The sequence below is a fragment of the Hipposideros armiger genome, unplaced genomic scaffold (assembly GCF_001890085.2).
Source record: "Hipposideros armiger isolate ML-2016 unplaced genomic scaffold, ASM189008v1 scaffold_764, whole genome shotgun sequence".
Lineage (NCBI taxonomy): Eukaryota > Metazoa > Chordata > Mammalia > Chiroptera > Hipposideridae > Hipposideros > Hipposideros armiger.
In genome coordinates, this window is record NW_017732114.1 from 657844 (window position 1) to 684837 (window position 26994).

The 26994-nt window shown below is 36.3% G+C and overlaps 1 protein-coding gene across 1 annotated transcript in view; it reads right to left on the reverse strand.

Moving 5' to 3' along the window:
* Positions 1–26994, reverse strand: part of LOC109373971 (adhesion G protein-coupled receptor B3-like) — a 178926-nt gene that overhangs the window by 61153 nt on the left and 90779 nt on the right. The gene's annotated exons all lie outside the window — the stretch shown is intronic.

Here is a 26994-nt window from a genome sequence, read left to right on the forward strand (position 1 = left end):
TCAACTGATAATTCTTGGCTGTTTTATTTGTGTCGATGTTAAGATTACATAGCAACAGCTTTTGAAAAGGAAAAATTGCTTTATTACAAGTGTGATATTCAAGGTATAACAGCAAAGCATAAAGTGGTTTGGCTAACAGCCTAGTACAAAAATAACTTATGCATCTTAAAGTACCTAATCCATTACTCTCTATTATTACATTATAATACGTGGCCTAATCAAATCATTTTAAAAAGCTAATCGAGTCACTGGCAGTACACAGCCATGATTTCACAGATTTTTTTTTTTTTATTCAACTTAATCACGGCAAATGTGTCAACTATCAATGGCTTGTGACTTGTCTGCAAAGATGAGCACCTTCATCTTGGTAAAGGCTGCTTCTTACTGCAGTTGGTATAATTTGTTTGGGTAAATCTTATTAAAATGCAAGTCTTCATAAACCAGAACCAGTTAAATGAGCTAATTTCTCCCTTTGTTGTGCTCAGTCTTGTTATTTCCAAAAATTGAAAAGAGCAAACATAGAACTAGAAAAAAAAAGCATAAAAATTCATAATAAAATAATAAAAATACAACCTCCATCCTCCCACCTCCACTCCAATCTACTGGTAAAGCAGAATATCTTTTTTTTTTTAATTTAGGCCCAAATTATTCATATTATTTATTCTGTTGAAATTCACCAGATGTGAATGTAGTTTACCAAGTCTTTTAATCCTATAAAAAGAACTTGATCATCTTTATCTCAGCAGATTGTTTTAACAATGAGGGACGATGTGTGGAAGCTGAGTAGCACTGTGCTAGGCACATAGCAAGTGCTCAAATGATTATGAAGATAATTATCATTTAAATAGTACTAACAAAGGTATATCCCTTCTCAGTGTATGATTCCTTATTTCCTGTAGTACTTTACTTAGTACTTAAATTTATTCTTACAAAGATGATAACTTGCAGTATGATAAAGTCATGGATTTCTAGCACCTTCTGCCTCATACATTTACCCTTTTACAGGAATATTGTAGTAGCTTTAACCAACTGAGATCTCTGCTACGCTTGAGACATTGAGACTATTTCTCCCAAGTTAAGGTTTCAATATCTTCAGGCTGGCTACCTGGCTCATTCCTGATCTGAATTTTAAAGATAACTTCCATTCAATACCTGAAGGCTACACTTTCTAATTCACGCAACACTTCCTTCCACCAGTTTGTCTCATATCAACTGTTTGGGCGAGCAAGCTATCCCTTTTCCATTTAGATTTATTAATATAGGGTTATATAAAACAATGTAAAAATGTGGAAATGTTCAATATTCAGTGCTGCATGCACTGAAATGTTATAAGAAATAATAAAATGCTCAACGTCTCAAAACAGACTTTTAATTTGCTCTGTCTATATTATGTTTGTTACTTTGGGACTTCCTGATACGTTCATTCTAACACAAATTGAAATACATGTCATCTTGGGATACTGACATTTATTTTAATAATTCAGGTCTCTCTAGACAATGACATGGCCACAGCACATGTGGGAAAATGGATAGTAACTAGGTAAATAAGACCCATTTCTATGGGCAATAGCATTCTACTATGGTCAGATAAATATTCACATATGTCCTGAAAGTGCTCCAACTATGGAGATAAGCTGTCTCAAAATAAGGAACATATGTGCATTCTCTGATTTCTTCTCCCACATCAGAAACCTACAAACACCAACCTTTACGTGGATCCCCTTGGTGCTGGTGATTTTTTTACTTACGAACTTCAAACTCTTATTCTCCTTTTCAATAAACAAGTATCTTGTCACCTGTTCAATTCTTGCCACCATTGGCCCTGCTGTCATGACCTCAGTCATCCAGCTTGCCCTTGGCCTCCGAGCGCCTGCTCTTGACCCCCACCCACCACAACTGGGTCTTCACAGCTCGCCATCTACCTTGCCAGTCCCCAATCTGGTCCTGTTCTAGAGCTGATGAGCGTGGTTAACAAATATTACAAAACTTGCAAAGGTATTTAAATTGGAAAACTAATTGGAGCACTGTTGATACCTATCACCCTCATATATATCCTTCACACCAAATCCTTAGAGACAATAGAAAACATTTCATAAAATAACTGGAAAGGAAAAAAAAAGCGTAAACTGGCAGATTAGACACTGTGAGAAATGTCTGAAAAACAGAAAGCAGATGAGCGCACAGAGAAGGGGGATTCACTGCCCAATGCTAGATATTGGAAGCAGAGATTAACATGGAAACTAGGAGATTTAAGATATGTGGGTGACACAGAAGTTCTAACATCAGTTTAAAAGCACTTCCAGAAGGACAAAATAGAGAAAATTGGGGTAAAAGACAGCATTTAAAGAAATTTTATGGGAAAAATTTTCAGAACTTTAAAGATCCTCCTGGTTACAAGATAAGTTAAGATGAAACATTCACAAACACCCCCTGAGATATATTGTGATAAAATATATGAACATCAAGAATAAAGACAAAATCTTAAAAGCTATTACAGTCGAAAGAAAGCTTACTTACAAAGAAATAAGAAGCAAATTGACATCAGACTCCATGTGAGCAACCCAGGATACAAGAAGACAATAAAATATCTTCAACATTCTAAGGGAAAATAACTTTGAAGATAGAATTCTACATCCAACCAAACTATTAAAGTGAGAGGCAGAAATAAAGACATTTTTAGAACTGAAAGGAAATTTGAAGTTTACTATCTCAAGATTGTCTCTGAAAGAACAGTGAGACAATATAAACCAATGATAATAAGAAGAAATCCAGAAGAGGGAATGAGATAAAAGAAGTAATGGACAACAAGGAAATACAATATATTAAGTCTAAATAAAATTTTATTTAAAAACATATACATATGTACACTTTTAAAGTATAGCCATTTGGATATAAATATCAAAATAATACTTATGATGGAGATAGATGAAAGTTGCAAGGGAGCCGAGGGAAATATTGAGTTGTTGGAAAACTCATGATGCATGTTTAAGACAAATGGCACTAGTTCATTTTTGAAAGTACTAGAGTCATTCGCTATGTTATTGCTATGTCATTTGACAGCTGACAGTTCTAGCTTCACCCTAAAAAAAAAAATTGAGTGATTTGGTTGAGTTTTGGAGATTTCACAAGTTGAAGATGGAAGACCAAACTGTGCATTTATGGCATATTTTACTGTTTTACTTCCATAAAGGGAAGAATGCATGTCAAGCTTGTGAAAAGTTGCATAAAGTTTATGGTGACAATGCTCAACAAGAATGTCAGTGGCAATGATGGTTCACGAAATTCCATGCTGGTGATTTTTATCTCAATGATGCTCCTTGGTCAGGGAGGCCCACCGAGGTTGATGATAACAAAATAAAGGCATTGATCGAGTCAAACCCACGTTACACGACATGAGAGATTGCACAACACAATGTGCAGGAGCACTGAACATCTATAATCCAAGCACTTATGACCACCTGAAGAAGCTGGGATGCGTCAGCAAGTTTGATATTTGGGTTCCGCATGAACTCAAAGAAGTTCATTTGACGGTGCATATAAACATCTGCAATGTGCTCATAAAATGCGAGGAAAACGATCCTTTTTTGAAGCGACTGATAACTGGTGATGAGAAGTGGATTGTTTACAATATGGTGCACAGTCTTGGTCCCGATGTGATGATTTGCCTCAAATGACATTAAAAGCAGACATTCATCAGAGGAAGGTTATGCTTTTAGTGTGGTGGGATTTTCAAGGTGTCGTGTTTTTTGAGCTCCTACCAAGGAACCAAACAATCAATTTGAATGTGTACTGTTGAAAATTGGACAGATTGAACAAATCCATCATCCAGAAATGTCCAGAGCTTGTTAATTGTAAAGGAGTTGTATTCCATCGCAACAATGTGAGACAAGTTTGATCACCCATCAAAAATTATTGGAGCTTGGATGGGATGTGTTGCCACACCCACCATACTCGCCTGACCTTGCACTGTCAAACTTCCACTTGATTCACTCTCTTCAAAACTCCTTGTGTGGTATAACGTGCAATTCAGATGAGGCTGTAAATCAGCACCTTGTTAAGCTTTTCGCAAATAAAGACAGGTCCTTCTATGAATGAGGAATTATGAAGCTCACTGAAAGATGGCAAAAGGTTATTGAACAAAATGGGCAATATATCGATTGATCTTTGTTTTTATATAAATAAATGACCTTTGAAAAACATACAAAATATGTCATGACTTTTCCGACAACCCAATATATGTATGCTAAGCTTCTTTTTATTTTTTTGTTCTCAGGAATTTTAGAGATACTGATTAACTCTAGATGTTAGAAAAAATGTTTGAGCATTTTTATTAACAATGTGAAAGTAACCACAAAAAGGTTGGTACAAATAATATACTTGTAGAATAGTAGAGTAAAAATAGAACTAAGGGAAAATGTTATCATTCCAGTTAAAAGTGAACAAAGGGATGACAAACTAGGAAATATAATAGAAAAGAAAAACAAAGAATAACAGAAATCAGAATATCAGAAATCACAATGGAAATGTTTAAATTCACTAGTTAAAAGTTAACTTTTATATTGGATTAAAAAAATCAAAATTTAGTACTGCATTTATGAGACATACCTCAAACCCAATAACACAGGAAGATTTAGAATAAAGAGATGAAAAGAGCAAATTAAGCAAATAAATGCTAATATGCTAAAATCAGATGTCACAGTGATAACATTGAAAAAGAGCATTAAAATAGATGAAGAAAGATTTTTCATACTGATAAAAGCAGGCGATAGTTTCCAAAGTAACACATCTTTATGAAACTAATAATTTTTCAAAGTATATAAAACAACAACTGAGAAATCTACAAGGATAAACTTTCAAACTAAGTTTAAAATGAAAGACTTAACATGCAGCTCTCAATAAGTCACAGAAAAAGGGGAAATATACTGTGAAATATTATAATAACAATCAATAAAAGTGATTAATTTTTTCTCTTTGCAATATTATACATAAGAAACAGAACATGTCCATTCTTTAAAATACAAATGGAATATTTATAGATGTTAACTAGTCCTAGGACAATAAGTAAAATAAAGTAGATCATGAAAGCATAGCATACAGGACATTTTCACAAACTATAGCACAATGAAATTAGAAATCAAAATTAAAATTGTGTACCCCTTTGTGAAAAAACTTCTAAAGAATTAATTAATCAAAAATAAATTAAAATCTAAATTATAAACTGTTTAGAACTGAAAAAGAAGGCAATACATATACCAAAACTTGTGAACTTTTTCTATGCTTGTACTCAGAAGAGTTATAGCCCTACATAGAAAACTACAGAAAATAAAAATAAATGGGCTTCTTAAAGAAATCAGAAGAAATTTAATAGAGATAAAAGCCAAATTAACAAAACAGAAAATAAAAAAGTATAATTGATCTGTAAAACCCAAGCTGATGGAAAAAGCCAATAAAACAACTAAACCTTTGGCAATTGTGTGTGTGTGGTTTTTTTTAAAGGTGGTGAATGAGACAAAGTCAATAATACTAGAAATAAAAAAGGCTATTGAAAGGGTCACAAAAGAATAGCATGTACTATATATATGTAAAATTGAAAACCTACATAAAATGTCATTCTTCTAGAAAAACAAAAATAGTCAAAATAGGCCTGAGAGATAAAAACTGATAAAGTTGAAAGGTAATAATAATAAAAAACCCTTAAAAAATAATCAAGATTTCAGAAAAATTTACCAATGTAAGGAATATATAATTCCCATTTTATAAAATATTTCAAGGCCAAAGGAAAATATTAGAAGTATCTGAGTCATTTTACAAGGCTAGCATAACATTGACACCAAAATGACTAAGAAAACTAAGCCAATTCACTTACCTATGTGAATGTTAAAGTGTTAAATAAAAGATCAAATCCAGAAATACAGTAAAAGGATGATAAGTCACTATCAAATAAGAGTGCATCTAGTAATGAAGGATGATTAACAATAAAAATGTACTGTATTAATAGATTAAAGAAAATAAACCATGTGATCATATCAAAAAATGTGAAAACATCTGACAAAATTCAAAATCGAGTTATCATTTTTAAAAATCTTCATCGCAAATTATGAATTGAAAAGAACACTTTTACCTAATAAAGTTTATTTCTCTGAAACCTATAATGAAAATCATATTTAATTGTGAAATATTCAAAACATTCCCATCTGATATGAATAAAAGACGTATGTCCATCATTATCTCTACTACGTATTCTAAAATGTATAGGAATGATACAAGAAAAAGCAATAGAAAAAGGCAACACTGCCATCCCTGTAGATAATATAGCTCTTTATTAGAAAATCCAGGGCTGGCCGAGTGGCACGATGGTTAAGAACTGGCTTGGGACGCCAGAGGGCCCCGGTTTGGATCCCACATATGAGGGCCAGTGACACTGCCCTCCACAGCTAAGATGCTGAACAACAGCTCAACCTAGAGCTGGGCTGCTGTGAGTCGCCGGTGACAGCCTAGGCTGCAGCCCCTGTGGCAGTGGGTTGCCATGGGCTACCATATGTAGCCAGCAGCCAGCATGAGCGGCCAGCAGCTGCAGTGAGCGGCCATCCAGAAGCCGGCGACTGATCTGCCTCACCCGGGAAGAGCACAATGATGGTGCCAACTTGGGCCAGTGAAGCAACATCCTCCATAACTAGACTGAAGAACAAAACAACAGCAACTTGTCTGTTCCCCTTCCCCCAATTCCCCAGCACTGTTCCCATCCCCCCAATAACCCAATAAAAATATCTAAAAAAAAAAATCCAAGAGGATCAATTGTTAAACTATTTAAACTGAAAGAATAATCAGAATCAACAAGGTGGCTGGATACAATATCAACAAACAAAAATTATATTTTCTGTACACAGATTAATATACAAAACTAATTTTCCTATACACTGAAAATATCCATTGGAAAATATGATACAAAATTTCTAATTAATCATAACTGATTTCTCTGTCCTCTCCCTCCCAAACCATGTTAAAATGACCAAGTTAATAAGCCACAGGAAAAAGAATAGGCAGTAGATCATAGTAAACTCAAGGTGTTCACACATTCAGAAGATGGTGAAGGAAGAGGGTATAACTGACTTACAGTGGCACAAAAAGTATTACCTGAGTACTTGTTGGTTGTAGGGAGTGATGATGGAAATACTGGTTGCAATGGAGCCATTACTCTGAAGACCTGAAGGGTTTGATACTTGGAAAGAATAAGAGCAGAAAAAGAAGGGGACATACATTTGCATGGGGCTGAAAAACACAGAGGTTGCTTGAAAAATCTGTACACAGAATAGTAAGAGCTCTGTGTTTCTTCCTCAACTCAATGCAGCCCAGCACTATAACTGGGAGGTTTAGTCTTGGGAACATTGAATGGGTTGGGTTTGAACTCAGGTACTAGTCTCATTAGTGAGTAGATGTACAAGACAGATACAAGTGTATGTATTAAACCACAGTGCCTTCCCCTTTCCCCCCCTCACATCTACTCCCAGAATGTCAGCAGATCAGAGATTAAAATTCTTCCCTAAAGGGGAACATTTTTCATACTCTGGCTCATCCTTGATTAACATACTGTCAAATCTATCTTTCAATAAGTCCATCTACCCACGTAAAGCTTCAAGTCACTGTTTAGGGCTCTGCTTTTATAGATGAATGTGCACCCAAGGATAATCAGATAACTGAGAAATTTCTTCCAACTGGGGGGCAGAGGGGGTGGGGTGGGGAGGAAACCAAGCAAAGAAAAGGGAATAGGGGGAAGTCAGAAGAGACAACACATGTAACAAAAATGAAAACCAGTAAAAAGGCTAAGTTTTTCAGAAACTGAAAATAGAAATTGCACTGATAAAACAAATCACTAGGGAAAGATTATCGGAAAAGGTCCTGTTTATAGTAATAAAAACTATAAAACACGTCAAACACCTTTAAAAAATGTGCAGGATCTTCATGTAGAAAATTGTAACATTTAATTGAAGGACACAAAACAAGATGTGACTCAATGGAAAACATATTATGTACATTAACTGGGAGACTCAATGTCATATAAATGTCAGCCTTCCCAAAATTGATAAATAGATTCAAGGCAATTCCCATTGAAATTTAATCATTTTTTTTTCTTTTAGTTTGACAAGCCAATTCTAAGTCATAGAGAAAACCAAATACAAAGAATAGCCCAGAAAAGCTAAAAAGAAGAAAGCAGGATAAAGCATTTTCCTAATGAAGTAAAACAGAATAATATTAGCAGTCAGATGATCACCATTTTCAGTCTGCACATGTGGATTTGGAAGAAAATAAAGTTTATTATATTTGAATAATATCCAAATATTATTATTCCAAATAATAATGGTTAATGAGTCAGGAGCAAGGGTTAAAACATTGTCTCTGAACCCAGACCTTGTGCACACAGCCTTTCACCAATATTTTGTTGTTGTTGTTCATTCACAGTCTAATCCTCAAAATCTTTCATTAATATCTTCATATTCTGTTCTCCCTAACTTCATCTTCTCCCTCCTTTCCAGAGCAAGCTCTTCCCCTTCCAGGAGTTCGGTGTAATAGAGCTAAGAGACAGGTCCCTGGAGTCACACTGTGGGTTCACACACTGACTGCTACATTTACTGGGTGTTACTAAAATCTCTGTGCCTTCCTTTCCTCATTCTAAAAATGAATATTGTAATAATAGCACCTACCTTGTAGGACTGTTGTAAAGATTAAATGGTAAGATACATATAAATAAGTTGATAGAATGATGACTCTTGATCCCATATTTGGATAAATCTATACTCTCCTCCTTTAGTTAGCACCTATATTTTTATATAATCTCTTAGTCTACAAATCTATTGAAATCTGTCTTCAGCCAGCCAGCCAGTGAACGAACCAAGCAACCAACCAAGCAACCAACCAAGCAACCAACCAACCAACCAACCAACCAACCAACCAACCAACCTTTTTATTGGTATATTCTCACTGGCTCTCATTGGGTTGTTCTCGCTCTTTCCAATTGTGGTCAAATTTCTTGAAATGTTCAGCTGTACATTATCTCCTTTACTACCAGCTCACATATTTTCTTCTTGCCCTCTAGCATCTCCCCTGAATTGCCTTTCCACCTGAATTACCTAATTGCAAAGCTAATGAGTAGGATTGTTTTAGTTTGCCTTTGGATCTCAACATTCTCACTTACAAATTATAAGGTTTTTCCTGTACGGTCTTTAAAGGTTTCTCTAGCTCTAAAATTCTATATACCACAAATACTCTCTAATTAAAGATCTCATTGGGTTACTCACTTCTTCTTGAATTAATTTTTAGCACTTTATGTTTTCCAAGGAAATTATCAATTTTATTTATATTTTCTAATGTGTCAGTATACAATTGTATATAATATTCTTGTAGGTTTTAAGAAATACTATCTTTTGCATTTCTAAGGATATTTGTCTGTGCTTCCTATTTCTTATTAGATTTATCCCAGATGTCTGTTTTACTAATTTATTTCAAACTTTAATGGTATTTTAATTCCAACTTGAAAAATATTATTACATTATTACAGCGATTAATTCCTGAAAGTGTGAAATGTAATTATTTACTCTTTTCATTTGGCAAGTTTTCAAAAATTCCCAGAACAAAATATTATCCTTATTTTATTTCCAACATTCAAATAAATCAGAGAAATGGTTTTAAGCATATAAAAATAACCAATGTAAGGCACCTGTTTTGTAAATATTTCAAAAAGCAAAAGGGAAAATGCTTTTGATGAGAAACACATGATGTTAAAACAAAATGAATCAAAAAAAGCCTCCATGGAATACAGATGTAGAGAAGCTTGCTTTTGTTGGAAATATAAAAAACAGAATATTGAAATGAAGCACTTTAGTAGAATATTTAGAAACTGTCAAACAGAATCAATACCTGTATACTTTAACCACATTATTTATGGAGAAATCAGGAATTATTTGCAGTTATCACAATATTTCAACAATTTTAGACATAATTTCTCCATATGAAACTATTCTTATTTGAATTATTTAGATAATTTCCTCCATTTACACACTGATTTGTCTATAATAAATGAATTAGAAATATGCATGTCTTGCTATTCAGAGAATAAAACATGTAAAAGATAATATAATTCTGGGATGTACTTATAATTCCTTACATATGAATGATGCTATGGGAAGAAATTCTGGTTATCACCATAGTGATTTCAAAGACGGTCCTTTAAAGGCCACACTAATAACTATTTACATTATTCAGAAAATGGGAGTTCTTACAGACTAAGAATGAATTATTTTGAGGGTGAAATAAGATAATGGACAAATGGGCTTTGCACAAACATAATGCATAACTTCACATATAATAGGTGCTCAATAAATGACAGCTGATGATAATATCACAATGAAAAGCTTAATCAAATATGTGAATTGATTTTTTTTTTTTAAAGATTTTATTGGGGAATTGGGGGAGGAGAACAGTGCTGGGGAATCGGGGGAAGGGGAACAGACACGTTGCTGTCCTTTTGTTCTTCAGTCTAGTTGTGGAGGACGTCACTTCATTGGCCCATGTTGGTATTATCATTGTGCTCTTCCTAGGTGAGGCAGATAGGTCGCCAGCCTCTGGACAGCCGCTCACGGCAGCTGTCGGCCACTCACGCTGGCTGCCAGCCACACACGGTAGCTTATGGCAGCCCACTGCAGCAGGGGCTGCAGCCTACACCGGCGCTGGCGACTCATGGCAGCCCAGCTCCAGGTCAAGCTGTTGTTCACCATCTTAGCTGTAGACGGCAGTGTCACTGGCCCTCATGTGGGATCTGAACCAGGGCCCTACTGCTCAGAGCTGGTGTCCAAAGCCAGCTCTTAATGCGCCATTCGGCCCGCCCGTGAATTTTTATTTGGCAAAACAAACATATTTGAAGATGTTTGAGTACATTTTAAAAGATAAGAAAACTAACTTATCAAGCACCTCTTCTGCTTAAACATTAATTTCACAGCAATGCTGAAAGCTAACTATTTTATGAACAAGAAAATAAAGCTTAGAGAGTTTAAATAAACCATGTGGGATAACACACACAGCATAGGAAGAAACCTGTGCTCTTTTCACAATAGGATCTTGTCTTGTGCTGTTAAGGACCTTGATTTTGCCAATATTAAGTTTTATATGGTTAAACTATATCTTTTAAGCCACCTCAAATTCTTTTTGAAATAAAACTGTGCAGCTGGTAAATAAATAGATGTTATAATAAACAAACACAAATGATATTACGTGAGTCCTTATTGTCCAAATCACCAACTAAAACAAAAACAAAAAGCACCCTTGAAAATTATAGTTTTGGGGGGTGACTGTTTAGCTCAGTTGGTTAGAGCGTGGTGTTGATAACACCAAGGTTGCCGGTTCAATCCCTGCATGGGCCACTGTGAGCTGTGCCCTCCTTAAAAGAGTCAACTATGCCATTGTAGCATGAAAGCAATGTATAAACAGTGACCATGGCTGTTCCCCAATTAAAAAAAAAAAGTATAGTTTTGATATACAGATAGAGTCCATTAACACATGTGCAAATGTACTTTGAGATTACCTGGATACAGCACCTCACTCTAAATGAGATGCACCATTAAATCCAGGGAGCATTGTCACCATAAGTTTCATCATTTCATAAAATTAAATTGAAAGTTTTATAGTATTAAGGATTCAATCAGAAGCTTTTGTTAATGCTACTCTATTCAAACTCCCTTAACCATAGCTGCTGTGATATGCTACATCAATGGCTATGTAATCTTTTAGGCAACTGACAAATGTCTCTCATAGAACAAATACTTAGTTTGTGCATTTTTTCCCTTGTATATTATGGAAAATATCAGTGGAAGATATATGATGGGCTTTCGTTCTCTTTTTAAAACCCTTGGTTTACCATTAAACAAAAGTTGTAATATTTGCCCAAAAGCTATAGCATAAAGCTGTGATAAGAAGCATATTATCTCTCTGATCTACTTGCTTTGAAAAAGAGAAATTAAATTTATTGGGGTGAGCAGTTTATTTTCTGCATAATCAAAACCTCTGACCCTAATAAATAGAAGAAATTGCTAATATAAAGTCATGTATGGTATGAAATAGTTAATGAGGGAAGGAACAAAAAAAGCAGTTTGCAAATAGAAGTATCTCAAACAATAACAACTCTTATTTGCTAGATTTTTATAATTTCATAATAAAATAAAGCGACACTATTAAAGAGAAAATAAATGCTAGAAAGATGTCAATAGAGATAAAAATCAGTTCCACAGACGTCAAAAGTGTGTCTTGCAGAAAACATGTTCATAATTTGAAGACCGTGGAAAGTTTGTCATGCATAACAAGAAAATCTGATTCTTTGAAATGAGTCCTTTGGAAATCTAGATATTGGCACATCATACACAGCAGATGCTTCATTATATACTATTATCTTCAGGCTTAGGAGATGACAACTTTATTCCAAATGAAATGTAAAGTCACTTGCTAAATAAGACCAAGAGTTCAATGAAAGCCTTACTAATAATTTAGAAATTTCAAGATGTATTGCAAGCTCTAAGATACCTCTATGGATTGATTTACACTGTGTTCTATATCTGCAGAGGGACTCAAGCCCCATACAGGGTCACTCAAAAACAGGGATAATTGTAATGCAAATATAAAGTTGCTTTCAAGTTGTAACAAGCAGAGCAAACAGAATTGTAGACCTGTGGCTGGGTTTTCCAGGCTTGGAAAGTGTTTTCTTCAATGACTTGGAAGGCAGAGGAAGATAATGTTTTTCTATTAAGAAGGCATTGATTTATTCTGCTAATCAGGTTTAATTAAGAGTCTACTTGTTTTCACAACACTATTTCAATGTGAAAGGAAACAATTTTGGATTCAGAGGTGGCAGAGTATGAAAATGACCTAGGTTTTAGAAGCAGACTAGGATTTTCCAACGTTGGCTGCACAGTGGTGTCACCTGGGGAGCTTCAAAAATATTGATCTATTAGTGCTACCCACTAAGATTCTGACATAATTGGTCTAAGGTACAGCCTGAGCTATGGGATTGTTAAGGCTCCTCAGGTAATTCTCATGTGTATCCACGGTTCACCATCAGCCACTTTAGACAGTCACGGACTGACTCTTGGCAATTAAAGCTTCCCAGTGTGTGACCTTGTCCAAATTACCCAACTCCTGACAGCCTCAATCTTTCATCTGCCAGATGGAAGTGAACATATTACTATATAGGGTCACCTGAAAATTACCTATAATATATATAAAGTGTTCACTTCTCAGTGGGTTCTAAAAAGTATTAACAATAATGAATACTCATGCAAATTCTCAACCCATTGTAGTAACTTATCAAGATTTAGCCAAGTTCCTAAAGTTCTAGAAAGTAACAAAAAATGGAGCTCTCTGCAATGCAGTCATATTTTAATTTAGGATGCCATCAGAGCTGATAGACATCTTTATAAAATCTGCTATGAAAACAGCATCAAATAGCTAACAATGAAAGGTATGGGGGAAAAAGAGCAAAAACAGAGTAATGCTGGAAGTTCAGGAAGGAGGCAGACTATCATATGATCCTCTTCTCTGGACTTCTCCAGAAAACTGAGGGAAATGCTTGCAGTTGAACAATTGCAGGTGAATTATGCTAAATGCAATCACTGGGTGAGTCACGGGGACACCAGACATGATGATTTGTGAAGATCTCAAAGAGCTTCTACTCCAAAGTACCAATTTTCACCCTGAGCTGGGACAGCCCAATTTGTGCCTACCTTTCAAACCCTCATCTCTGTACCTCGGAGCCACCCAACCCCAGATATTTAAGCCCAACATGTCCAAAAATGAACTCTTCACACTTCCGCTTATGCCAGTTCCTCTTTTTGGGAAAGAATGCCATCATCCTCAAGCAGGAACCTAAATGTCATCCTTATGATTCTCCCACATACAATCAGTTATCAATTCCTATTTGATTATATTTAATAATAATATAACCACTGACCTCTCTTTGTGCATGGCACTACATGGGGCCATTACTCATTATCTCCTGAACTATTAGGGACAGAGTGCCATTTCTGTGGAGAGACCACCCTTCTGTTGGCTCTGTTTCCCTTGGCAAGAGTGAAAGAAGATGCAGAGCTGAGCATGGCAAAATGCCCCCGTTCCCTCCCCTGAACAAGTGAATAACAGAAAGGTCTTAGAAAACGTTTGGTATATGCTCAGTGATAAACATATATGAGTTGTGGTTACCAGCACCTTTATAATTATTAGAAGGGAATGTGGGTATGAGGTTTATTTTTATGAGAAATACTAAAGTATGTTTAAATGTTAAGTGAAAAATAAAAAAGAGAGAAACCAGAATATGATAGAAATGGAATCTAAAACACATGAAAACTGGCCTTAGGTAAGAAGAAAGTCCTCTCTTGATTTAATACAGGTAGGAAGAAGAAAGATTGGGTATAAATATAAAAAATTAGCATACTTTGTGGTAGGAAGGTAAAATAACTGCTGTCTATGCTGGTCACAAAATATTTTTTGGAGTAGGAGTTGAGTCCATTGCTAAAGACGTGGGAGGGAGATCAGGGGTTTGAGTCCATATGAACAGTTTGGAAATTCTCTGTGTCGACAATTGGAAAGCCCGATAATATGGAATTGCCAGGCAGCATCGAAGCCTCTGTTGAGCTGCGTGATCATGCATTTATCAGCTCATTACCACTGGAAAAACAAAGACCCATAGCACAGACCCCCAGCCAACTCTGACGCCGTCAATTCCAGTGTCCTGCAAAAGTACAGGGCACTGTTTTTTTGGTTTTTCTTTCTGGGGTTATCCCTGGGGTTCCTTTATTAATGGACTTCCAGTACATGGTTCCATTTTATTTAACCTTTCACTTTTCAAGACACACTCCTTTCTACTGTGTCATAAGGAGACATAAATAGGCTCTGTGGAAAGAATTCAAACTATTGCCAAGAATACATCACAATTGCAGTTCATTGCTTGAGAAACGCTGAAATCATATTGTAGCAAATCTCTGATTCTGAAACAAGACTGAAGATGTCTCAAACTGTTTATCTCTTCATAAACAATTACCTTTGAAAGTTTGGAACCCTACCAGGCTAGGTTCTCAGCATGAGTAATAGATAACTATGGTCAGAATACTAGAGTCCAGATTGAATGAAAATAACATGTAGCAAAGTAAACTATTTCTAGTACCATTACTTTTATAAATAATGCCTATAAATACCTTTTTGGAAGACATTTATTTATTGGGAAAGAATAGCTCAGCCCACACAAACCCTAGGTGATCTTTTTCTTTACTATGTCTTAACAGGTTTTGTCACTAAGGAATTCAGTGTCAAAATATTTATTGATGATCCAGTGTATGGAAAATTCTGCATTAGGCAAGTTATAAACATTTCAAATAAGAACATAAAAACATAAAAAAATATGTAAGTATAAAAACACATTTGTCAGTAACTATGACATATGCAAGTGCTTAGAATGGATTACTGGAATGAGTAAAATCAAGAAGAAAGGACACTTCAAATTCTGAATTTACATTTTTTTCTTTTGTATAAAACAGAGTCCTAAAATTACTTAATTTCTTTTGCCAATATAGAACATAGCTAAATTTTATTAGTAAAGCTCACTTTTAAATCTGGAGCCTAAATGAGGCTAGCAAAAAGTTGATTGAGGGCCGGCCGAGTGGCGCGATGGTTAAGATCTGGCTTGGGACGCCAGAGGGCCCGGTTCAGATCCCTCATATGAGGGCCAGTGACACTGCCCTCCACAGCTAAGATGCTGAACAACAGCTCAACCTGGAGCTGGGCTGCCGTGAGTTGCTGGCGACAGCGTAGGCTGCAGCCCCTGCTGCAGTGGGTTGCCATGGGCTACCGTGTGTAGCCAGCAGCCGCAGTGAGCGGCCGTCCAGAAGCCGGCGACTGATCTGCCTCGCCCGGGAAGAGCGCAATGATGGTGCCAACTTGGGCCAGTGAAGCAACATCCTCCACAACTAGACTGAAGAACAAAACAGCAGCACTTGTCTGTTCCCCTTCCCCTAATTCCCCAGCACTGTTCCCATTCCCCAATTCCCCAATAAAAATCTTAAAAAAAAAAATGTTGATTGGAAATAAGAAGGAAGTACAGTTGACTCTTGAACAACGCAGGGGTGAATGGCACCAACACCCCTGCACAGGTGAAAATTCACACATAACTTTTGATGCCCCCAAAACTTCATTACTAACAGCCTAGTGCTGACCACAGGTCTCATCAATAACATACTCAGTCAGTACATATTTAGTATGTTATATGTATTATATATCGTACTCACACAGTAAAGAGAAAAGAAAATGTTAAGAAAATCATGAGAGAAAAATATATTTAAAGTATTTATTGAAAAAAAAATCTGACTATAAGTGGACCTGTGCAGTTTAAACTTGTGTTGTTCAAGGGCCAACTGTAAAACATTATTTTACGAACATAAAAAAATAGCAGTGTATAAAACAGTAGACTCTAACTTTGTCTAGAAATGGTGACAGCAGGATCACAATCTCTCTGGGTTGAGCCAAAGCTTTATTATTAGTCTATTTTGGTTTCAATATGACATGTCCTGCTTTATAACATTTCCTCTTATCATAGTTAAAATTTTTTATATAAAACCAAAACACCAAAAAGTGTCAACAGGAAAAGAGAAGCAAAATTCAAAAGACCATCAAGTCAAAAATAGATCTAATGAAATATTTTAAGTATACAGTCTTTTATTCTGATACCATGGCTTTAAATTATAGTTGAACGTGATAAGCTGAGAAACTCCCTCCATTTTTATCCACACGCATAACAGTAGCATAGAGAGTGAAAGAGAGATCTGGGCCCAAGGTTGAGGGTGAGAGGGTGAGAAGGGGTGGAGTAGGAGTTGAAATGTGTGCCCGGTCTTCTATAGAGGGCTATCGTTTCATTCTCCTCATTTTAAGAGGGTGAACACTATCCCTCTCACCCCACCTCCAACCTTGCCTCCTTCTCTTCTCAGTACATTTTCCCTTCTGGGGAGAGGCGTGGCAGTAGTCAAAGTTAGTATTGGAGCAGGAAAGAGAGAAGAAAGAGAATCCAATTACATCCAGCAACCTGTCCTCTTACTTTGACCACAGTGTCCTCATGCCAGGATTCCATAAGCAAATGAGCTGCTGCATAATCGACTTGATTCAAGCCAACACAATACTATAAGAATCATTGAATCACTTCAAATCAAGCTTATATTAATAATATCTGTCTTTTCTAAGTATCTACTTATTTATCTTCAATTCAATATGAAAATGCCAAGGGTTTATTTCTAAGAGAATCAAATTATGATTCATAATCTGTTCTCAATTACAGTCTTTCAATGCATGTACTATCCTCTTGTAGTAAACGAAGCACTCAGAGGAATACACATCCTTTCAGGTTTCTAGGATGCCATTTAATGCATGACTATAGCAAATAATGATTGTATCTCAGGATAATACAACACTTTTTTTCCCTTCCATAGAATTCAAAATCACTTTCTCTTGTATTATCACATTATGTGTTGGAAACTCTTATTTTTATGTGCATTTCATAGATTATAGCTTCTGAGGGTCAGAAATTTGTTCTCTTTTATTTCCAGTGGAATACCTGCACACAGATTTTTACCCAGTAAATATTTGTTCTTTGAAAAACGTTAAGGTAATTGCTCTATTATCAGTAATTTCAAAGGAGATTTTAGTCTAAATATATATGCTATTACTTACTGATGATTAAGCACTAAGAGTTTTCCATCACTGTTGTTGTGGCAATGACTAGCTTCCCCCAATATTTGTTCACTCCTTACCCTCATAACAGCATCTTTAAAAATAATACCTGAGTACATAGGGCTTCAGAATAAAAACAGAATTTCCCATCCTTTCTTTTAAGGCCATATGATTCGATTCTTGTGAATAGTATGGGAAACTTTGGAAAGCACTCTTTCCAAAGAGTTTTCTTTGGAAACTTCCCTTTCCCTTTTCCTCTTTATTGTTGGATGGAATGTTAACATGATGGGTGGAAGTATAGCAGCCATATTGGACACTGAGGTGGAAATTGCAAGTTTAGTATGGCAGAAAAACATCTGGTAGAAGGAAATGGTTCCCTCATTACCTTGGAGCTGCCTACATTTACATGAGAATGAAATCACCTTTTATCTTTTTTACATCACTATTGTTTTGGGTTTTCCTATAACTGAGAGCCAAAGTTAAATGTGACATTTGATAACAATATATTATATAAAAGACAGACATGAATTACCATGCTCTTACTTGATAAAATATTAAATTAAAAATTAAATTAAAATTGATAAAAATGAGGAGCCAACAGTTATAATTTATACTAATTTTCCATTTAATAGTCTCTGAACCATATCTTCCTCAATTCCACTAAATTCCCTTTCACTTAGCAATAAATGGTATTTGTAAATTGTGGTAAGTTTTATATAGCACTTTAATGCCCACTATCTCATTTGATCCTTATGCTTAATAGGAAAGGTAGGTAAAATTACTGTAATTTTCATTTTATGGGTGAAAAAAACATGCCCACTGAAATTGAGTGATTTTTACCAAAGTCACACAGGAGGGGCAGAGCACAGACCCAAAATCATGCCCTTTGCTTTATTCCAGGTTTTGTTTGCTTTCCTTCACACCAAATGGTCTTAATGAATCTGTTTGAATTTGAAATGGCCTATATCATCTAAAATTATTATACTGGAGCAGATCCTAGACATCTAAAATGTCTTGCCAAACAAAATTCTCACCTCGTTCCTTCCTGACGTCCTACATATCCATGTCAAGATTCCTGGGCTTCATGTTTTCCTACTTGTGATACTGCCACCAGAATTTACACGTGAGTTTTAAGTTTAATTCATAACTTAGATTGAACCATCAAGCCAATTATTTGAGATTGGGAGCTCTGTGGCAAAGAGTAACATTTGTGCCAGCCACATACTCTGTCTATCCTCCATCAGCAGGACCACTTCTCCTGGTTCCTCCACTGGGATGCCTGGTTAGCCTGGTCTATTGTAATGAATCAAAACAAATAGGTATGTGACCCTCCGGTATCTTTACTACAGATCTTAGACCCAGACCTTGGGAGGGCTCATGAGGAAAAATAATTCTTACCCTTTGTAACAACATAAAAAGACAGAATGGACACAAAGAAGAGATATCTGAGAGGAATATAGTGAAATGGGTAACTCAAGGCAGAACTAGGTCAAGCAGAGAGCCTCTGAAACTGTTAGGGAAAGGAGAGCAATATAGGAGATATGGTTATAATGTAGCCTTCATTTCACTGTTATTTCAAATAGGATGAACTCAAAGTGAGTTCATGAACTCAAAATGTACCAGTACTCAAATCATTTACAAACCAGAGATTATGATACTTCACTTTTTTTTTTTCAACCTGATTTATTTTTAATCTGGACCACTCAAGCATGGAGACAGCTCTTAGCTTTGTTTAAAATGTAGCACTTGGCACAACTGTGATTCTGAAATCCATAAGAAATTTAACTACACTACATTTTTAAATCAGTTGCAATATGATTGGTTCTTTAATATCATCACTTCATAGAAGATAATTCTTAGGATCCAATACAAATCAATGAAAAGATGTAATTACTGAGAATGCAATGCAGCTGTACTTAATACTCAACTTTGAAACTTAGAGTATGGACATAATCGGGAAATAAAGGAAGCTGGAGGTGGTAAAAAAATTAAAAGCTATTTTTATAAATACAACTACTACAATGTCTTGATAACCAAACAGAGAGAAGGAGGGTGTAGCAGGCATGGTAACCACAAATTGCAGCACATTGTGACAGGGGCTATAATAAGAAGCTATGACCTCATGGTAATAGGAACAAATATGATAGAATACTCTGGCAAATCTTGCTTGATCTCCAAAGTCTTTATTATCACAGCTTGCTGAATTGTCTGTTTACACCACTGCTGCTCACCCTCCACCCCCACCACATACACATTAGAGTGAAAGTAACAAAGAGGGAGCTTCCATTTGCTATTATTTTGTTGCTGTTCATCATTATAACCCCAGAATTGAGCACTGATCCTGACTGCCGTTAAGAAATAAAAGCACTCTGTTGCTGAATGAATAAGTGAATGAGTGAATGAGTGAATGACTGAGCATTTTCTGTCTTTACAGTGCTATATTTATAGTTATTGATGTGCCTGGTTTACCTCCCTTAATGAAAGTTTCCTGAAGAAGCCTTGTTTCCAGCTCATTTCTCTCTATATTATGTGTACACAGCTTCTCAACTTAATGAATCCATGAACAAAAAGATGCTCTTATTTTTTTCCATGATTGTGAAGAGGCAACATGTTACTCTATATATGATAGAGACTAAAGACTTTGGATAATGGCAAACAAAAGATAACTGTTAGTGGGTCTTGCTTTAAAAAAGAAATTACATGTTGGATGACAATACATCAAGACACCATTGGGCTTATGTAGATAATATGATGGTGTTGAGTGATTCATCAATACATTCTAAATATCTATGGTATAAAAAAAATCAGTGGTTTTCTAACCCTCATCCCAACACCAACATATATATATATATATATATATATATATATATATATATATATATAGAGAGAGAGAGAGAGAGAGAGAGAGAGAGAGAGAGAGAAAATCAATAATAACAGACTATATGAGGGTTTGAAGAATAAGTGAAAGCTCTCTGTGGCCAAGGAAACAGCTAGATATTATTTATGCAAGTCTGAGGTCAGGTGGCCTGTTCAGCTAGACGTCCACAAATGTGACCATGACTGCAGGTCTGGTCCCTATGTGAGTGCGTTGATTTCACTCTGGTTTTTGTCCCCTCATCACAAACTCTGGTCCAGAGTAGCTGTGAAGGAATTTATTCCATGAAGGGGTTAAGAAAGAGCCTCCCTAAAATGTGGCACTTTGACATGTGGAGTATTTTGAGCTGATGGCAATCAAGACCCAGAAGATTAAAGAAAAACTTCTACACTCCCTTAACTACCAAAAGTAATTTAGATAGAGGGCCTGCCCAGAAAAAGAGCTATCTACCAGAGATAACTTTTTATCTGGATCACCTATCTCTATGGCAAGACAAACACCTTAATTACCAAACATCTGCTCTTACCCTCCTAACCCTTGGCAGCCCCAGGCCCCGACCCCATGCTTTGTTTAGGATGGCATACAAGCCTCAACTGTCCAACCTGTCCTTGGGTCTCATATTCTTAGGAGGCCTCATACCTAGGTAATTAAATTTGTTTTTCTCCTGTTAATCTATATTGTGTTAATTTGATTATTAGACCAGCCAAAGAACCCAGAAGGGTAGAGAAAATTTTTTCCTCCCCTACAGTGTAGAAAGATATAAATTTAACCTTAGTTCTAGAAAAAGGATTAAAGTGAGTCAGGAGCATTTCCTTCATAGCAAAAGAGCAGCATCTTAATATAAATGAAAGATGCTCTCCCAATTCCAATGACGAATAACTAGGTAATGTTCTATTAATCAGCAATCTCTATTAAGCAGAAAAGTAAATTCTGTGAAAATAATTATCACTGTAATAATGGCTTGTTGCATTGTCACAAGTTGAACTTCTCATGACTAATGATCACAAGAAAGGATTACATGATGCTTCTCTGTCTTAGGGTCAAATATATTTGGGATAAGTATAATTTAGGAAAATTATATTTTCAATGACCGTTAAAATTCCCATTTTGTTTTGAGTGGCTGTTAGATGTCAGGCACTGTGCTAAGTGTTTCAGCTGCATTATTTTTAGACTTCACAGTAGTCCTTCTAGGAAGTATTATTGTTTGTTATTATCATTACCACATACAGATGAGGAAAGTGAGGCTCAGCTAGATTAAGCAACATGCTCAAGGTCTCATAAAATGTACTGAGGCACGCTGGGGTCCAAATCCAGGCTCAATGAACTCCTCAGCCCATGCTCTATATGGCTCTATACTTCCTCTTAAATATGTGAAAGGTTGTCAAATATTTGAAAGATTCATGCATGGCCCACAACAGATTTGGAGACCACCCATGTTAAAATTCTTAATTTGTGAACCATTTTAGAAAATAGACTCGTACATTTCTTCAAAACTGAAAATACTGATAAAAATAACTGCCCTTACTCTGGAGGGAGATCCACTGAGAAAAATAAAGAAATATTATGCCTCTGAAGACATGACAAGTCCAGTGGGAGTCAAGAATATAATTACAAACTTCTGTATTGTTAAAACGCTATATTCAGTAAGTATGGCATAAGAAAAAAAAAAAAGAAGAAGAAAGAACTGGACATATAGCCCTGACATACAAAGACTGATGAAATGTAACTACCAAAGAAGCAAAAAGATAATTTTTACTTGAGTTTAATGTAGCTAAGATTCCAAAGTAATATACATAATTAAAACAAAGAAGTCAGAACTTTGCAGTGTCTAGGGTATCTAGTTTCACCTTTATTTTTATTACGGTCCAGTAGCTCTATTTTTACTATACTCCCACTGCTAGTAGGAAAAGAGTCTAAGAAACATATCTAGGAGAGAAGAGAATATATATATATTTTTTATACAAGTCTTTGGAGTCCTAGAATCAGGGCTTGAACTTATGGAATATGTTCAGGTCATCTGGATGTGATATTTTTGTTCTGAATGGAGTTTGGTTTAGTCATTAAGTAGGACCCCATCATTTTCTTAATAATCATCATCCTAGGAATTATGATTCTTCTCTGAAAGTTACTTTCCTTGACTTTAGAATGCTTTCTCCACTCAGTAATTCTTCATAGAAAATAAATGGGGCTTTCTAGGATGATTTAATTATTCACAGAACATAACTTTTTAGGAGAAAACCTACAACATCAATAACCCAAGGATTGAAAAGTTCAACTTGCTTTGCTAATCAGTAATAAGCCAAGAGTGAAAAAATGGTGTAACTTGGAAATAGGAAAATAAGTGCACAACCTCCTTTTCTTTATACTTATGATTTGGTTAAATTTTTTGCTTAGAATGATACTATTGAAAGAAAAACAAAAAACCAGAAACTAATTCCTAGGAGATGGTTATTATTAAGATAATGATGGGGTCCTAGTTTATGACTAAATCAAACCCCAAACTCTTTTAAAATAAAACCTATTTTGCCAGTCCTTCCATTAAACAAAAGCTTCTTTCAAGATAGGTCTGTTTTATATGTAATTTAAAAAAATAATGTCTATTGTTAAGTAGGAGAACAGGCCTAGAGTCTTAATGAGCAAAAAACCCAAAACAAACAAAACAAAAAAACACCACCCAGAAAAACAATAACAACCCCCCCCCCAAACAAAACACCCAAAGCAAGAAAAGCTTAACATAAGACGGACACCAAAAGGATAGGATATGAGTCAAACTGAATAAAGGCTAAAATTTTGTGACAAGGAAAAGAGTTATGTGAGGAACTAACTGCAATACAGCAAGAAGGGTTTAATTAAAAAAAAAAAAAAAAAAAAAAAAAAAAAAAAAGCTTTCCATTCCCTGCTTGACTAAACTTCATTCAGACAGACTTCTTCCTATATAGGTCCCACTTCATTTTCCTTACAGCTTTTACTTTAGAAAACTTGAAACTGTGCATTCTTTCTTTGCCCTTTTGAGATATAAATCTTTTACAATCCAGGAATGTCTTTCTTAAGGACCTGAGAATTATCCCTTTGAAATGAAGGTGGTGCCCCTGTCTCCCAGTCTCTGCAGGAGGGTAGGAGCCTAATTTGGAGAAGACATAATTAGCAAACTTGGATGGTCTAATCACAGGGATCTTGCCCCCCCCCCATCATTCTCCAGTACTTTTCCATCAGCTGACCTCAGTGGTTAATAATCCTCCCACCTTTTGTTTCAGCACAGTTGAGTTCAATCTCTTTGCCCTACCGCAATTGTCTTTTACCCCTATTGCAACAAAATGTCTTTCTTGCTATTTTTAACAAGTGTCTAGTGCAATTTTTCTTTTAAAGGGGAAGGAACTTAATGTTACTGGGAGCCTACTCATCTGACTCTCAGGATAAGTCCTAAATGGTGTGAGGACACAGAAACTTTCAAGAGACCAAGTAACAAAAGAAAACATGCTTAGTAAGTGGAGGAACATGGGTTCAAATGATGGCTCTGTGTTAAGACCAAGTTCTTTCCATTTTTTTCTATGTAAGGGAAAAGGAAACTAATGGCAGAAATGATACATGTAAAAAAGTAATTTGACATAAATTTATTTTGAATGTGTTTTTCTTATTCACCATGCACCAGAAACAAAACTAAACTTTCTATTTTGAGTGCAACTCAAAAAAAGTACCCTTTTAGTGTTCATTTGCTTGGCTGCTTCTCCCATTTTAAGGCACTCCCAATTACCAACTGATGTGCTTTCTGAGTTCATCTTGTATGATTTGTAAAGTACTGTGAATACAAAAGGGGCCACATAATAAACCTGACAAGTTCAGAGGAGGCCAGCATGGTGGGTCTTTTAAATTCATAGACTGAAAGTAACCACATAGGATGGTCTGAACATAAAAATCCCTAACTAAAAGTGAGTCATGGTGGGTAGTCACGTCCTAGGCCTGTAGCTTCCTTGACAAAGGTCATTCTTTACCTTAAGTGAGGCTGTCTATTGTCTTTGTACATCTAAGATAACAAATATTTGAAAGGTTAGAGTAATTTTCATTTTCCTCCTCTTGAAAGCAAAACCGCTGGTACCAGAGTACGAGACCACAGAACCCCTCATTATTATCTAACTGTTCACATACCATCTCTATTTGTTGTAAATGTTAACTCTCCTGTACCCACCAAGGTAAAAGAAGTATGTATTTCTCCATTTTATTTTTTTATCCGATTCCAGAGATTTCCCTGCTTTGCTTTCTCCCAGCCCCTTAATCTACCACCAGTGGATTTCATGTAGCCCTCCTCACATCTCCTCCTTGGATTCTAATGTATAAAATAAGCTGCCAAACTGCCATCCTCTGGAGTATTTTCTCAATCTGTTGAGATTTTGTTTCCCAGCTATTGTCAGTTTGGCTCAAATAAACCCATAAAAATTCTCTACAGGATTGTACATTTCTTACATCGACACCATCTTTTGGAAACGTTTTGTTCTCCTCTCACTTAAGGTCTCTGAAAACCAACCCTCCAGCACCCTCCACACCAGCTTTGGCAACTTGATTGCCCAGGGAGTGAAGTGCAGAGCTGCTTCCTTTTACCTCCCTCGTATCATAGTGGTAGGAAACGAGAGTACTTTAGGTGGCTTAACTTCAAAAAGCACGTTTTCTGGATGTAGGCTTTCCTTACATGTTTCTAAGTGGTCTGCAGTGGGGGATTAATGGAAAGCAGGAAGTATTTTACAGAGTGAAGTTTCCTTAGTATTTATTAGGCTGGCATATATTGGTTCTGTTGACTTCACACACTGACAATTTCCATTGTTAACAACCATGACCTTCATTATCACCATAACGACAAAATGCTACGCGCCAAGGGTTGCTGGCCAACCTCTTACAGTTTCCACTGTTGATGCAGTTGTGCATCAATGAGGTTGACTTTAATCCCTGGGTGAAAGTCTGAGAGAGATGGGTGAAGGGGACCAAAGTTGTGTTCCCCTAAAGCTGCCTTCAGGGATACTGATTTTAAGCTGAGTATTAAGAAACAAAAGACTCAGAAAGAACCTCTGACCGTTCCCCCGTTTTCCTGCCCAAGAGATTCAGATGGAAAAACCTGCTTCAGGAAGGAAACCTGGGCATAGTCACCTCAGCATTAGGTAGGAAGGCTCCTAGCAGGGGCCTGTTGACAACCCTTGCCCCCTCAACTTCATGCCCCATTATTTCCTGGGTGGCCCTAGCAAAAATTTTCCTGCCACATGTGTTCTGCTCTTCCGTAATTACCTGCACATTGCCCATTTTTCACTTTTAAAATTTAAGACCCCACAGCCCCTCTTTTCTCCTCTGTCCAAAATATCACATATACCCAATTTTGCCTCACTGTCTTTGGGAATTTTCCTGCCTATGTGAATTGCCCATGTGCACATATTAAAATCTGATGATTTTTTTTCTCCTGTTAATCTTTGTCTGTTAATTTGATTATTAGCCCAGCTAGAAGATTTTTGAAGGTGGAAGGAAAAGTATCAATTTTTTTTAGCCCCCACATGGGAATTGGGCCAACTGTTTTCATGTGGCAAGACTAAAATATAAGCCTATGACATAACCAGACTCTGATTTTACCCTGCTGACATGCACTTGATATCATCAGGACACCTTTTTAAAAGGCAGCAGCAAATGTCCACACAGAAGAACAATGTCTATAAATGAATCGATTGTAATCCTAGCACGGAGCCTAATGAGCCATGAGACCCCTTGAAGGTGATTACAAGTTCAGAGGCTGAGTTCAGACTTTTGCGCTCATGTCTTGGTCTCTATCTCTCTCACAGAAATGGTATAAGAACAACATGACAAAATTCAAGCGACTATATTTTTGAAATAAAATCTTGGTAAGTAAGGAGGATTATTTTTATGACTAAGAGAGTGGCCATCTGTTTCTGGAGAACTTGAGTGAGAACATGACTATGTGCTTTATATGGAGTAATTTCCAGATAATACGTTTTCCTTGCCTCCTGTGCTGGAAGATCACTTGAGCTGAAGGATACTCTGTGTTCGGGGAGGTCATCAAGGAGATGTGACCGCTGGTTGAACTGGGGGCTGTCCTGGGGCAACTGGAGGCTCCCTATCCCCTCCTCGCCTTTAGAATTTGTGTTCTGCTTGTCTTCTCTGTTCCCAGAAGCTGCCCCAACGATACAGCCTTGGGATAGAGATGTAGTGTTAAGACCATCCGGATGTTATATGTAACGGAACCCAGTTAAGGCCTCTATATAAACTTTTAAGATTCTGGCCAGTGAGTGAGGAGATCTACTTATCTTACAGCTGCCCAAGATAAGCCTCGTATGTAAATTCCTTTCCCTGTGACATCTGGACCTACCAATCTGGGGTGGCCTGCC